Source organism: Phyllobates terribilis, unplaced genomic scaffold (genome assembly GCF_046119375.1).
Source record: "Phyllobates terribilis strain yellow unplaced genomic scaffold, ASM4611937v1 Scaffold_11__3_contigs__length_659146591, whole genome shotgun sequence".
Lineage (NCBI taxonomy): Eukaryota > Metazoa > Chordata > Amphibia > Anura > Dendrobatidae > Phyllobates > Phyllobates terribilis.
The window spans coordinates 497883510-497897101 of record NW_027362771.1 but is presented as its reverse complement, the minus strand read 5'-3'; positions in this window follow the sequence as shown (position 1 = coordinate 497897101).

Below are 13592 nucleotides of genomic sequence, written 5' to 3'. Positions count from 1 at the left end.
TATATTCAGTTTGCAACCTGATGGAGGTCAGTATAGATGGACTAATAGAACAAGTCCCACACACTGCTAGAAGTCCAAATATTTGAAGCCCAAATATTTTTTCAGAGCTAGGTGCAGAAAAAAATTATATTCAATTTGCAACCTGATGGAGGTCAGTATAGATGGACTAATAGAACAAGTCCCACACACTGCTAGAAGCCCAAATATTTTTTCAGAGCTAGATGCAGAAAAAAATTATATTCAATTTGCAACCTGATGGAGGTCAGTTTAGATGGACTAATAGACCAAGTCCCACACACTGCTAGAAGCCCAAATATTTTTTCAGAGCTAGATGCAGAAAAAAATTATATTCAATTTGCAACATGATGGAGGTCATTATAGATGGACTATTAGAACAAGTCCCACACACTGCTAGAAGCCCAAATATTTTTTCAGAGCTAGATGCAGAAAAAAATTAGATTCTATTTGCAACCTGATGGAGGTCTGTATAGATGGACTAATAGAACAAGTCCCACACACTGCTGGAAGCAAAAATATTTTTTCATAGCTAGATGCAGAAAAAAATTATATTCAATTTGCAACCTGATGGAGGTCAGTATAGATGGACTAATGGAACAAGTCCCACACACTGCTAGAAGCCCAAATATTTTTTCAGAGCTAGATGCAGAAAAAAATTATATTCAATTTGCAACCTGATGGATGTCAGTGTAGATGGACTTATAGAACAAGTCCCACACACTGCTAGAAGCCCAAATATTTTTTTCAGAGCTAGATGCAGAAAAAAATTATATTCAATTTGCAACCTGATGGAGGTCAGTATAGTTGGACTATTAGAACAAGTCCCACACACTGCTAGAAGCCCAAATATTTTTTCAGAGCTAGATGCAGAAAAAAATTATATTCAATTTGCTACCTGATGGAGGTCAGTATAGATGGACTAATAGAACAAGTCCCACACACTGCTAGAAGCCCAAAAATTTTTTCAGAGCTAGATGCAGAAAAAATATATATTCAATGTGCAACCTGATGGAGGTCAGTATAGATGGACTAATAGACCAAGTCCCACACACTGCTAGAAGCCCAAATATTTTTTCAGAGCAAGATGCAGAAAACAATTATATTCAATTTGCAACCTGATGGAGGTCAGTATATATGGACTAATAGAACAAGTCCCACACACTGCTAGAAGCCCAAATATTTTTTCAGAGCTAGATTCAGAAAAAAAATATATTCAATTTGCAACCTGATGGAGATCAGTATAAATGGATTAATAGACCAAGTCCCACACACTGCTAGAAGCACAAATATTTTTTCAGAGCTAGATGCAGAAAAAAATTATATTCAATTTGCAACCTGATGGAGGTCAGTATAGATGGACTATTAGATCAAGTCCCACACACTGCTAGAAGCCCAAATATTTTTTCAGAGCTAGATGCAGAAAAAAATTATATTCAATTTGCAACCTGATGGAGGTCAGTATAGATGGACTAATAGAACAAGTCCCACACACTGCTAGAAGCCCAAATATTTTTTCAGAGCTAGATGCAGAAAAAAATTATATTCAATTTGCAACCTGATGGACGTCAGTATAGATGGACTAATAGACCAAGTCCCACACACTGCTAGAAGCCCAAATATTTTTTCAGAGCTAGATGCATAAAAAAATTATATTCAATTTGCAACCTGATGGAGGTCAGTATAGATGGACTATTAGAACAAGTCCCACACACTGCTAGAAGCCCAAATATTTTTTCAGAGCTAGATGCAGAAAAAAATTATATTCAATTTGCAACCTGAAGGAGGTCAGTATAGATGGACTATTAGAACAAGTCTCACACACTGCTAGAAGCCCACATATTTTTTCAGAGCTAGATGCAGAAAAAAATTATATTCAATTTGCAACCTGATGGAGGTCAGTATAGATGGACTATTAGAACAAGTCCCACACACTGCTAGAAGCCCAATTTTTGAATCCCAAATATTTTTTCAGAGCTAGATGCAGAAAAAAATGATATTCAGTTTGCAACCTGATGGAGGTCAGTATAGATGGATTAATAGACCAAGTCCCACACACTGCTAGAAGCCCAAATATTTTTTCAGAGCTAGATGCAGAAAAAAATTATATTCAATTTGCAACCTGATGGAGGTCAGTATAGATGGACTAATAGACCAAGTCCCATACACTGCTAGAAGCCCAAATATTTTTTCAGAGCTAGATGCAGAAAAAAATTATATTCAATTTGCAACTTGATGGAGGTCAGTATAGATGGACTAATAGACCAAGTCCCACACACTGCTAGAAGCCCAAATATTTTTTCAGAGCTAGATGCAGAAAAAAATTATATTCAATGTGCAACCTGATGGAGGTCAGTATAGATGAAAGAATAGACCAAGTCCCACACACTGCTAGAAGCCCAAATATTTTTTCAGAGCTAGATGCAGAAAAAAATTATATTCAATTTGCAACCTGATGGAGATCAGTATAGATGGACTATTAGATAAAGTCCCACACACTGCTAGAAGCCAAATATTTTTTCAGAGCTAGATGCAGAAAAAAATTATATTCAATTTGCAACCTGATGGAGGTCAGTATAGATGGACTAATAGAACAAGTCCCACACACTGCTAGAAGCCCAAATATTTTTTCAGAGCTAGATGCAGAAAAAAATTATATTTAATTTGCAACCTGATGGAGGTCAGTACAGATGGACTAATAGAACAAGTCCCACACACTGCTCCAAGCCCAAATATTTTTTCAGAGCTAGATGCAGAAAAAAATTATATTCAATTTGCAACCTGATGGAGGTCAGTATAGATGGACTATTAGAACAAGTCCCACACACTGCTAGGAGCCCAAATATTTTTTCAGAGCAAGATGCAGAAAAAAATTATATTCAGTTTCCAACCTGATGGAGGTCAGTATAGATGGAATAATAGACCAAGTCCCATACACTGCTAGAAGCCCAAATATTTTTTCAGAGCTAGATGCAGATAAAAATTATTTTTAATTTGCAACCTGATGGAGGTCAGTATAGATGGACTAATAGAACCAGTCCCATACACTGCTAGAAGCCCAAATATTTTTTCAGAGCTAGATGCAGAAAAAAATTATATTCAATTTGCAACCTGATGGAGGTCAGTATAGATGGACTAATAGACCAAGTCCCACACACTGCTAGAAGCCCAAATATTTTTTCAGAGCTAGATGCAGAAAAAAATTATATTCAATTTGCAACCTGATGGAGGTCAGTATAGATGGACTAATAGAAAAACTAACACACACTGCTAGAAGCCCAAATATTTTTTCAGAGCTAGATGCAGAAAAAAATTATATTCAATTTGCAACCTGATGGAGGTCAGTATAGATGGACTAATAGAAAAACTAACACACACTGCTAGAAGCCCAAATATTTTTTCAGAGCTAGATGCAGAAAAAAGTTATATTCAATGTGCAACCTGATGGAGGTCAGTATAGATGGACTAATAGACCAAGTCCCACACACTGCTAGAAGCCCAAATATTTTTTCAGAGCAAGATGCAGAAAACAATTATATTCAATTTGCAACCTGATGGAGGTCAGTATATATGGACTAATAGAACAAGTCCCACACACTGCTAGACGCCCAAAGATTTTTTCAGAGCTAGATTCAGAAAAAAATTATATTCAATTTGCAACCTGATGGAGGTCAGTATAAATGGATTAATAGACCAAGTCCCACACACTGCTAGAAGCCCAAATATTTTTTCAGAGCTAGATGCAGAAAAAAATTATATTCAATTTGCAACCTGATGGAGGTCAGTATAGATGGACTATTAGATCAAGTCCCACACACTGCTAGAAGCCCAAATATTTTTTCAGAGCTAGATGCAGAAAAAAATTATATTCAATTTGCAACCTGATGGAGGTCAGTATAGATGGACTAATAGAACAAGTCCCAAACACTGCTAGGAGCCCAAATATTTTTTCAGAGCTAGATGCAGAAAAAAATTATATTCAATTTGCAACCTGATGGAGGTCAGTATAGATGGACTAATAGACCAAGTCCCACACACTGCTAGAAGCCCAAATATTTTTTCAGAGCTAGATGCATAAAAAAATTATATTCAATTTGCAACCTGATGGAGGTCAGTATAGATGGACTATTAGAACAAGTCCCATACACTGCTAGAAGCCCAAATATTTTTTCAGAGCAAGATGCAGAAAAAAATTATATTCAATTTGCAACCTGATGTAGGTCAGTATAGATGGACTAATAGAACAAGTCCCACACACTGCTAGAAGCCCAAATATTTTTTCAGAGCTAGATGCAGAAAAAAATTATTTTCAATTTGCAACCTGATGGAGGTCAGTATAGGTGGACTATTAGAACAAGTCCCACACACTGCTAGAAGCCCAATATTTGAAGCCCAAATATTTTTTCAGAGCTAGATGCAGAAAAAAATGATATTCAATTTGCAACCTGATGAAGGTCAGTATAGATGGATTAATAGACCAAGTCCCACACACTGCTAGAAGCCCAAATATTTTTTCAGAGCTAGATGCAGAAAAAAATTATATTCAATTTGCAACCTGATGGAGGTCAGTATAGATGGACTAATAGACCAAGTCCCATACACTGCTAGAAGCCCAAATATTTTCTCAGAGCTAGATGCAGAAAAAAATTATATTCAATTTGCAACCAGATGGAGGTCAGTATAGATGGACTTATAGACAAAGTCCGACACACTGCTAGAAGCCCAAATATTTTTTCAGAGCTAGATGCAGAAAAAAATTATATTCAATTTGCAACCTGATGGAGGTCAGTATAGATGGACTATTATAACAAGTCCCACACACTGCTAGAAGCCCAAATATTTTTTCAGAGCTAGATGCAGAAAAAAATTATATTCAATTTGCAACCTGATGGAGGTCAGTATAGATGGATTAATGGACCCAGTCCCACACATTGCTAGAAGCCCAAATATTTTTTCAGAGCTAGATGCAGAAAAAAATTATATTCAGTTTGCAACCTGATGGAGGTCAGTATAGATGGACTAATAGAACAAGTCCCACACACTGCTAGAAGTCCAAATATTTGAAGCCCAAATATTTTTTCAGAGCTAGGTGCAGAAAAAAATTATATTCAATTTGCAACCTGATGGAGGTCAGTATAGATGGACTAATAGAACAAGTCCCACACACTGCTAGAAGCCCAAATATTTTTTCAGAGCTAGATGCAGAAAAAAATTATATTCAATTTGCAACCTGATGGAGGTCAGTTTAGATGGACTAATAGACCAAGTCCCACACACTGCTAGAAGCCCAAATATTTTTTCAGAGCTAGATGCAGAAAAAAATTATATTCAATTTGCAACATGATGGAGGTCATTATAGATGGACTATTAGAACAAGTCCCACACACTGCTAGAAGCCCAAATATTTTTTCAGAGCTAGATGCAGAAAAAAATTAGATTCTATTTGCAACCTGATGGAGGTCTGTATAGATGGACTAATAGAACAAGTCCCACACACTGCTGGAAGCAAAAATATTTTTTCATAGCTAGATGCAGAAAAAAATTATATTCAATTTGCAACCTGATGGAGGTCAGTATAGATGGACTAATGGAACAAGTCCCACACACTGCTAGAAGCCCAAATATTTTTTCAGAGCTAGATGCAGAAAAAAATTATATTCAATTTGCAACCTGATGGATGTCAGTGTAGATGGACTTATAGAACAAGTCCCACACACTGCTAGAAGCCCAAATATTTTTTTCAGAGCTAGATGCAGAAAAAAATTATATTCAATTTGCAACCTGATGGAGGTCAGTATAGTTGGACTATTAGAACAAGTCCCACACACTGCTAGAAGCCCAAATATTTTTTCAGAGCTAGATGCAGAAAAAAATTATATTCAATTTGCTACCTGATGGAGGTCAGTATAGATGGACTAATAGAACAAGTCCCACACACTGCTAGAAGCCCAAAAATTTTTTCAGAGCTAGATGCAGAAAAAATATATATTCAATGTGCAACCTGATGGAGGTCAGTATAGATGGACTAATAGACCAAGTCCCACACACTGCTAGAAGCCCAAATATTTTTTCAGAGCAAGATGCAGAAAACAATTATATTCAATTTGCAACCTGATGGAGGTCAGTATATATGGACTAATAGAACAAGTCCCACACACTGCTAGAAGCCCAAATATTTTTTCAGAGCTAGATTCAGAAAAAAAATATATTCAATTTGCAACCTGATGGAGATCAGTATAAATGGATTAATAGACCAAGTCCCACACACTGCTAGAAGCACAAATATTTTTTCAGAGCTAGATGCAGAAAAAAATTATATTCAATTTGCAACCTGATGGAGGTCAGTATAGATGGACTATTAGATCAAGTCCCACACACTGCTAGAAGCCCAAATATTTTTTCAGAGCTAGATGCAGAAAAAAATTATATTCAATTTGCAACCTGATGGAGGTCAGTATAGATGGACTAATAGAACAAGTCCCACACACTGCTAGAAGCCCAAATATTTTTTCAGAGCTAGATGCAGAAAAAAATTATATTCAATTTGCAACCTGATGGACGTCAGTATAGATGGACTAATAGACCAAGTCCCACACACTGCTAGAAGCCCAAATATTTTTTCAGAGCTAGATGCATAAAAAAATTATATTCAATTTGCAACCTGATGGAGGTCAGTATAGATGGACTATTAGAACAAGTCCCACACACTGCTAGAAGCCCAAATATTTTTTCAGAGCTAGATGCAGAAAAAAATTATATTCAATTTGCAACCTGAAGGAGGTCAGTATAGATGGACTATTAGAACAAGTCTCACACACTGCTAGAAGCCCACACATTTTTTCAGAGCTAGATGCAGAAAAAAATTATATTCAATTTGCAACCTGATGGAGGTCAGTATAGATGGACTATTAGAACAAGTCCCACACACTGCTAGAAGCCCAATTTTTGAATCCCAAATATTTTTTCAGAGCTAGATGCAGAAAAAAATGATATTCAGTTTGCAACCTGATGGAGGTCAGTATAGATGGATTAATAGACCAAGTCCCACACACTGCTAGAAGCCCAAATATTTTTTCAGAGCTAGATGCAGAAAAAAATTATATTCAATTTGCAACCTGATGGAGGTCAGTATAGATGGACTAATAGACCAAGTCCCATACACTGCTAGAAGCCCAAATATTTTTTCAGAGCTAGATGCAGAAAAAAATTATATTCAATTTGCAACTTGATGGAGGTCAGTATAGATGGACTAATAGACCAAGTCCCACACACTGCTAGAAGCCCAAATATTTTTTCAGAGCTAGATGCAGAAAAAAATTATATTCAATGTGCAACCTGATGGAGGTCAGTATAGATGAAAGAATAGACCAAGTCCCACACACTGCTAGAAGCCCAAATATTTTTTCAGAGCTAGATGCAGAAAAAAATTATATTCAATTTGCAACCTGATGGAGATCAGTATAGATGGACTATTAGATAAAGTCCCACACACTGCTAGAAGCCAAATATTTTTTCAGAGCTAGATGCAGAAAAAAATTATATTCAATTTGCAACCTGATGGAGGTCAGTATAGATGGACTAATAGAACAAGTCCCACACACTGCTAGAAGCCCAAATATTTTTTCAGAGCTAGATGCAGAAAAAAATTATATTTAATTTGCAACCTGATGGAGGTCAGTACAGATGGACTAATAGAACAAGTCCCACACACTGCTCCAAGCCCAAATATTTTTTCAGAGCTAGATGCAGAAAAAAATTATATTCAATTTGCAACCTGATGGAGGTCAGTATAGATGGACTATTAGAACAAGTCCCACACACTGCTAGGAGCCCAAATATTTTTTCAGAGCAAGATGCAGAAAAAAATTATATTCAGTTTCCAACCTGATGGAGGTCAGTATAGATGGAATAATAGACCAAGTCCCATACACTGCTAGAAGCCCAAATATTTTTTCAGAGCTAGATGCAGATAAAAATTATTTTTAATTTGCAACCTGATGGAGGTCAGTATAGATGGACTAATAGAACCAGTCCCATACACTGCTAGAAGCCCAAATATTTTTTCAGAGCTAGATGCAGAAAAAAATTATATTCAATTTGCAACCTGATGGAGGTCAGTATAGATGGACTAATAGACCAAGTCCCACACACTGCTAGAAGCCCAAATATTTTTTCAGAGCTAGATGCAGAAAAAAATTATATTCAATTTGCAACCTGATGGAGGTCAGTATAGATGGACTAATAGAAAAACTAACACACACTGCTAGAAGCCCAAATATTTTTTCAGAGCTAGATGCAGAAAAAAATTATATTCAATTTGCAACCTGATGGAGGTCAGTATAGATGGACTAATAGAAAAACTAACACACACTGCTAGAAGCCCAAATATTTTTTCAGAGCTAGATGCAGAAAAAAGTTATATTCAATGTGCAACCTGATGGAGGTCAGTATAGATGGACTAATAGACCAAGTCCCACACACTGCTAGAAGCCCAAATATTTTTTCAGAGCAAGATGCAGAAAACAATTATATTCAATTTGCAACCTGATGGAGGTCAGTATATATGGACTAATAGAACAAGTCCCACACACTGCTAGACGCCCAAAGATTTTTTCAGAGCTAGATTCAGAAAAAAATTATATTCAATTTGCAACCTGATGGAGGTCAGTATAAATGGATTAATAGACCAAGTCCCACACACTGCTAGAAGCCCAAATATTTTTTCAGAGCTAGATGCAGAAAAAAATTATATTCAATTTGCAACCTGATGGAGGTCAGTATAGATGGACTATTAGATCAAGTCCCACACACTGCTAGAAGCCCAAATATTTTTTCAGAGCTAGATGCAGAAAAAAATTATATTCAATTTGCAACCTGATGGAGGTCAGTATAGATGGACTAATAGAACAAGTCCCAAACACTGCTAGGAGCCCAAATATTTTTTCAGAGCTAGATGCAGAAAAAAATTATATTCAATTTGCAACCTGATGGAGGTCAGTATAGATGGACTAATAGACCAAGTCCCACACACTGCTAGAAGCCCAAATATTTTTTCAGAGCTAGATGCATAAAAAAATTATATTCAATTTGCAACCTGATGGAGGTCAGTATAGATGGACTATTAGAACAAGTCCCATACACTGCTAGAAGCCCAAATATTTTTTCAGAGCAAGATGCAGAAAAAAATTATATTCAATTTGCAACCTGATGTAGGTCAGTATAGATGGACTAATAGAACAAGTCCCACACACTGCTAGAAGCCCAAATATTTTTTCAGAGCTAGATGCAGAAAAAAATTATTTTCAATTTGCAACCTGATGGAGGTCAGTATAGGTGGACTATTAGAACAAGTCCCACACACTGCTAGAAGCCCAATATTTGAAGCCCAAATATTTTTTCAGAGCTAGATGCAGAAAAAAATGATATTCAATTTGCAACCTGATGAAGGTCAGTATAGATGGATTAATAGACCAAGTCCCACACACTGCTAGAAGCCCAAATATTTTTTCAGAGCTAGATGCAGAAAAAAATTATATTCAATTTGCAACCTGATGGAGGTCAGTATAGATGGACTAATAGACCAAGTCCCATACACTGCTAGAAGCCCAAATATTTTCTCAGAGCTAGATGCAGAAAAAAATTATATTCAATTTGCAACTTGATGGAGGTCAGTATAGATGGACTAATAGACCAAGACCCACACACTGCTAGAAGCCCAAATATTTTTTCAGAGCAAGATGCAGAAAAAAATTATATTCAGTTTCCAACCTGATGGAGGTCAGTATAGATGGAATAATATACCAAGTACCATACACTGCTAGAAGCCCAAATATTTTTTCAGAGCTAGATGCAGATAAAAATTATTTTTAATTTGCAACCTGATGGAGGTCAGTATAGATGGACTAATAGAACCAGTCCCACACACTGCTAGAAGCCCAAATATTTTTTCAGAGCTAGATGCAGAAAAAAATTATATTCAATTTGCAACCTGATGGAGGTCAGTATAGATGGACTATTAGAACAAGTCCCACACACTGCTAGAAGCCCAAATATTTTTTCAGAGCTAGATGCAGAAAAAAATTATATTCAATTTGCAACCTGATGGAGGTCAGTATAGATGGACTAATAGAACAAGTAACACACACTGCTAGAAGCCCAAATATTTTTTCAGAGCTAGATGCAGAAAAAAATTATATTAAATTTGCAACCTGATGGAGGTCAGTATAGATGGACTAATAGAACAAGTCCCATACACTGCTAGAAACCCAAATATTTTTTCAGAGCTAGATGCAGAAAAAAATTATATTCAATTTGCAACCTGATGGAGGTCAGTATAGATGGACTAATAGAACAAGTCCCACACACTGCTAGAAGCCCAAATATTTTTTCAGAGCTAGATGCAGAAAAAAATTATATTCAATTTGCAACCTGATGGAGCTCAGTAAAGATGGACTAATAGACCAAGTCCCACACACTGCTAGAAGCCCAAATATTTTTTCAGAGCTAGAGGCATAAAAAAATTATATTCAATTTGCAACCTGATGGAGGTCAGTATAGATGGACTAATAGAACAAGTCCCACACACTGCTAGAAGCCCAAATATTTTTTCAGAGCTAGATGCAGAAAAAAATTATATTCAATTTGCAACCTGATGGAGGTCAGTATAGATGGACTTATAGACCAAGTCCGACACACTGCTAGAAGCCCAAATATTTTTTCAGAGCTAGATGCAGAAAAAAATTATATTCAATTTGCAACCTGAAGGAGGTCAGTATAGATGGACTATTAGAACAAGTCCCACACACTGCTAGAAGCCCAAATATTTTTTCAGAGCTAGATGCAGAAAAAAATTATATTCAATTTGCAACCTGATGGAGGTCAGTATAGATGGACTATTAGAACAAGTCCCACACACTGCTAGAAGCCCAATATTTGAAGCCCAAATATTTTTTCAGAGCTAGATGCAGAAAAAAATGATATTCAATTTGCAACCTGATGGAGGTCAGTATAGATGGATTAATAGACCAAGTCCCACACACTGCTAGAAGCCCAAATATTTTTTCAGAGCTAGATGCAGAAAAAAATTATATTCAATTTGCAACCTGATGGAGGTCAGTATAGATGGACTATTAGAACAAGTCCCACACACTGCTGGAAGCCCAAATATTTTTTCAGAGCTAGATGCAGAAAAAAATTATATTCAATTTGCAACCTGATGGAGGTCAGTATAGATGGACTAATAGAACAAGTAACACACACTGCTAGAAGCCCAAATATTTTTTCAGAGCTAGATGCAGAAAAAAATTATATTCAATTTGCAACCTGATGGAGGTCAGTATAGATGGACTAATAGAACAAGTCCCATACACTGCTAGAAACCCAAATATTTTTCAGAGCTAGATGCAGAAAAAAATTATATTCAAATTGCAACCTGATGGAGGTCAGTATAGATGGACTAATAGACCAAGTCCCACACACTGCTAGAAGCCCAAATATTTTTTCAGAGCTAGATGCAGAAAAAAGTTATATTCAATTTGGAACCTGATGGAGGTCAGTATAGATGGACTATTAGAACAAGTCCCACACACTGCTAGAAGCCCAAATATTTTTTCAGAGCAAGATGCAGAAAAAAATTATATTCAATTTGCAACCTGATGGAGGTCAGTATAGATGGAATAATAGACCAAGTCCCAAACACTGCTAGAAGCCCAACTATTTTTTCAGAGCTAGATGCAGATAAAAATTATTTTTAATTTGCAACCTGATGGAGGTCAGTATAGATGGACAAATAGAACCAGTCCCACACACTGCTAGAAACCCAAATATTTTTTCAGAGCTAGATGCAGAAAAAAATTCTATTCAATTTGCAACCTGATGGAGGTCAGTATAGATGGACTAATAGAACAAGTCCCACACACTGCTAGTAGCCCAAATATTTTTTCAGAGCTAGATGCAGAAAAAAATTATATTCAATTTGCAACCTGATGGAGGTCAGTATAGATGGACTAATAGAACAAGTCCCATACACTGCTAGAAGCCCAAATATTTTTTCAGAGCTAGATGCAGATAAAAATTATTTTTAATTTGCAACCTGATGGAGGTCAGTATAGATGGACTAATAGAACCAGTCCCACACACTGCTAGAAGCCCAAATATTTTTTCAGAGCTAGATGCAGAAAAAAATTATATTCAATTTGCAACCTGATGGAGGTCAGTATAGATGGACTAATAGACCAAGTCCCACACACTGCTAGAAGCCCAAATATTTTTTCAGAGCTAGATGCAGAAAAAAATAATATTCAATTTGCAACCTGATGGAGGTCAGTATAGATGGACTATTAGAACAAGTCCCACACACTGCTAGAAGCCCAAATATTTTTTCAGAGCTAGATGCAAAAAAAAATTATATTCAATTTGCAACCTGATGGAGGTCAGTATAGATGGACTAATAGAACAAGTAACACACACTGCTAGAAGCCCAAATATTTTTTCAGAGCTAGATGCAGAAAAAAATTATATTCAATTTGCAACCTGATGGAGGTCAGTATAGATGGACTAATAGAACAAGTCCCATACACTGCTTGAAACCCAAATATTTTTTCAGAGCTAGATGCAGAAAAAAATTATATTCAAATTGCAACCTGATGGAGGTCAGTATAGATGGACTAATAGACCAAGTCCCACACACTGCTAGAAGCCAACTATTTTTTCAGAGCTAGATGCAGAAAAAAATTATATATAATTTGCAACCTGATGGAGGTCAGTATAGATGGACTAATAGATCAAGTCCCACACACTGCTAGAAGCCCAAATATTTTTTCAGAGCTAGATGCAGAAAAAAATTATATTCAATTTGCAACCTGATGGAGGTCAGTATAGATGGAATAATAGACCAAGTACCATACACTGCTAGAAGCCCAAATATTTTTTCAGAGCTAGATGCAGATAAAATTTATTTTTAATTTGCAACCTGATGGAGGTCAGTATAGATGGACTAATAGAACCAGTCGCACACACTGCTAGAAGCCCAAATATTTTTTCAGAGCTAGATGCAGAAAAAAATTATATTCAATTTGCAACCTGATGGAGGTCAGTATAGATGGACTAATAGAACAAGTCCCACACACTGCTAGCAGCCCAAATATTTGTTCAGAGCTAGATGCAGAAAAAAATTATATTCAATTTGCAACCTGATGGAGGTCAGTATAGATGGACTAATAGAACAAGTCCCACACACTGCTAGTAGCTCAAATATTTTTTCAGAGCTAGATGCAGAAAAAAATTATATTCAATTTGCAACCTGATGGAGGTCAGTATAAATGGACTATTAGAACAAGTCCCACACACTGCTAGAAGCCCAAATATTTTTTCAGAGCTAGATGCAGAAAAAAATTATATTCAATTTGCAACCTGATGGAGGTCAGTATATATGGACTAATAGAACAAGTCCCACACACTGCTAGAAGCCCAAATATTTTTTCAGAGCTAGATGCAGAAAAAAATTATATTCAATTTGCAACCTGATGGAGGTCAGTATAGATGGACTAATAGACCAAGTCCCACACACTGCTAGAAGC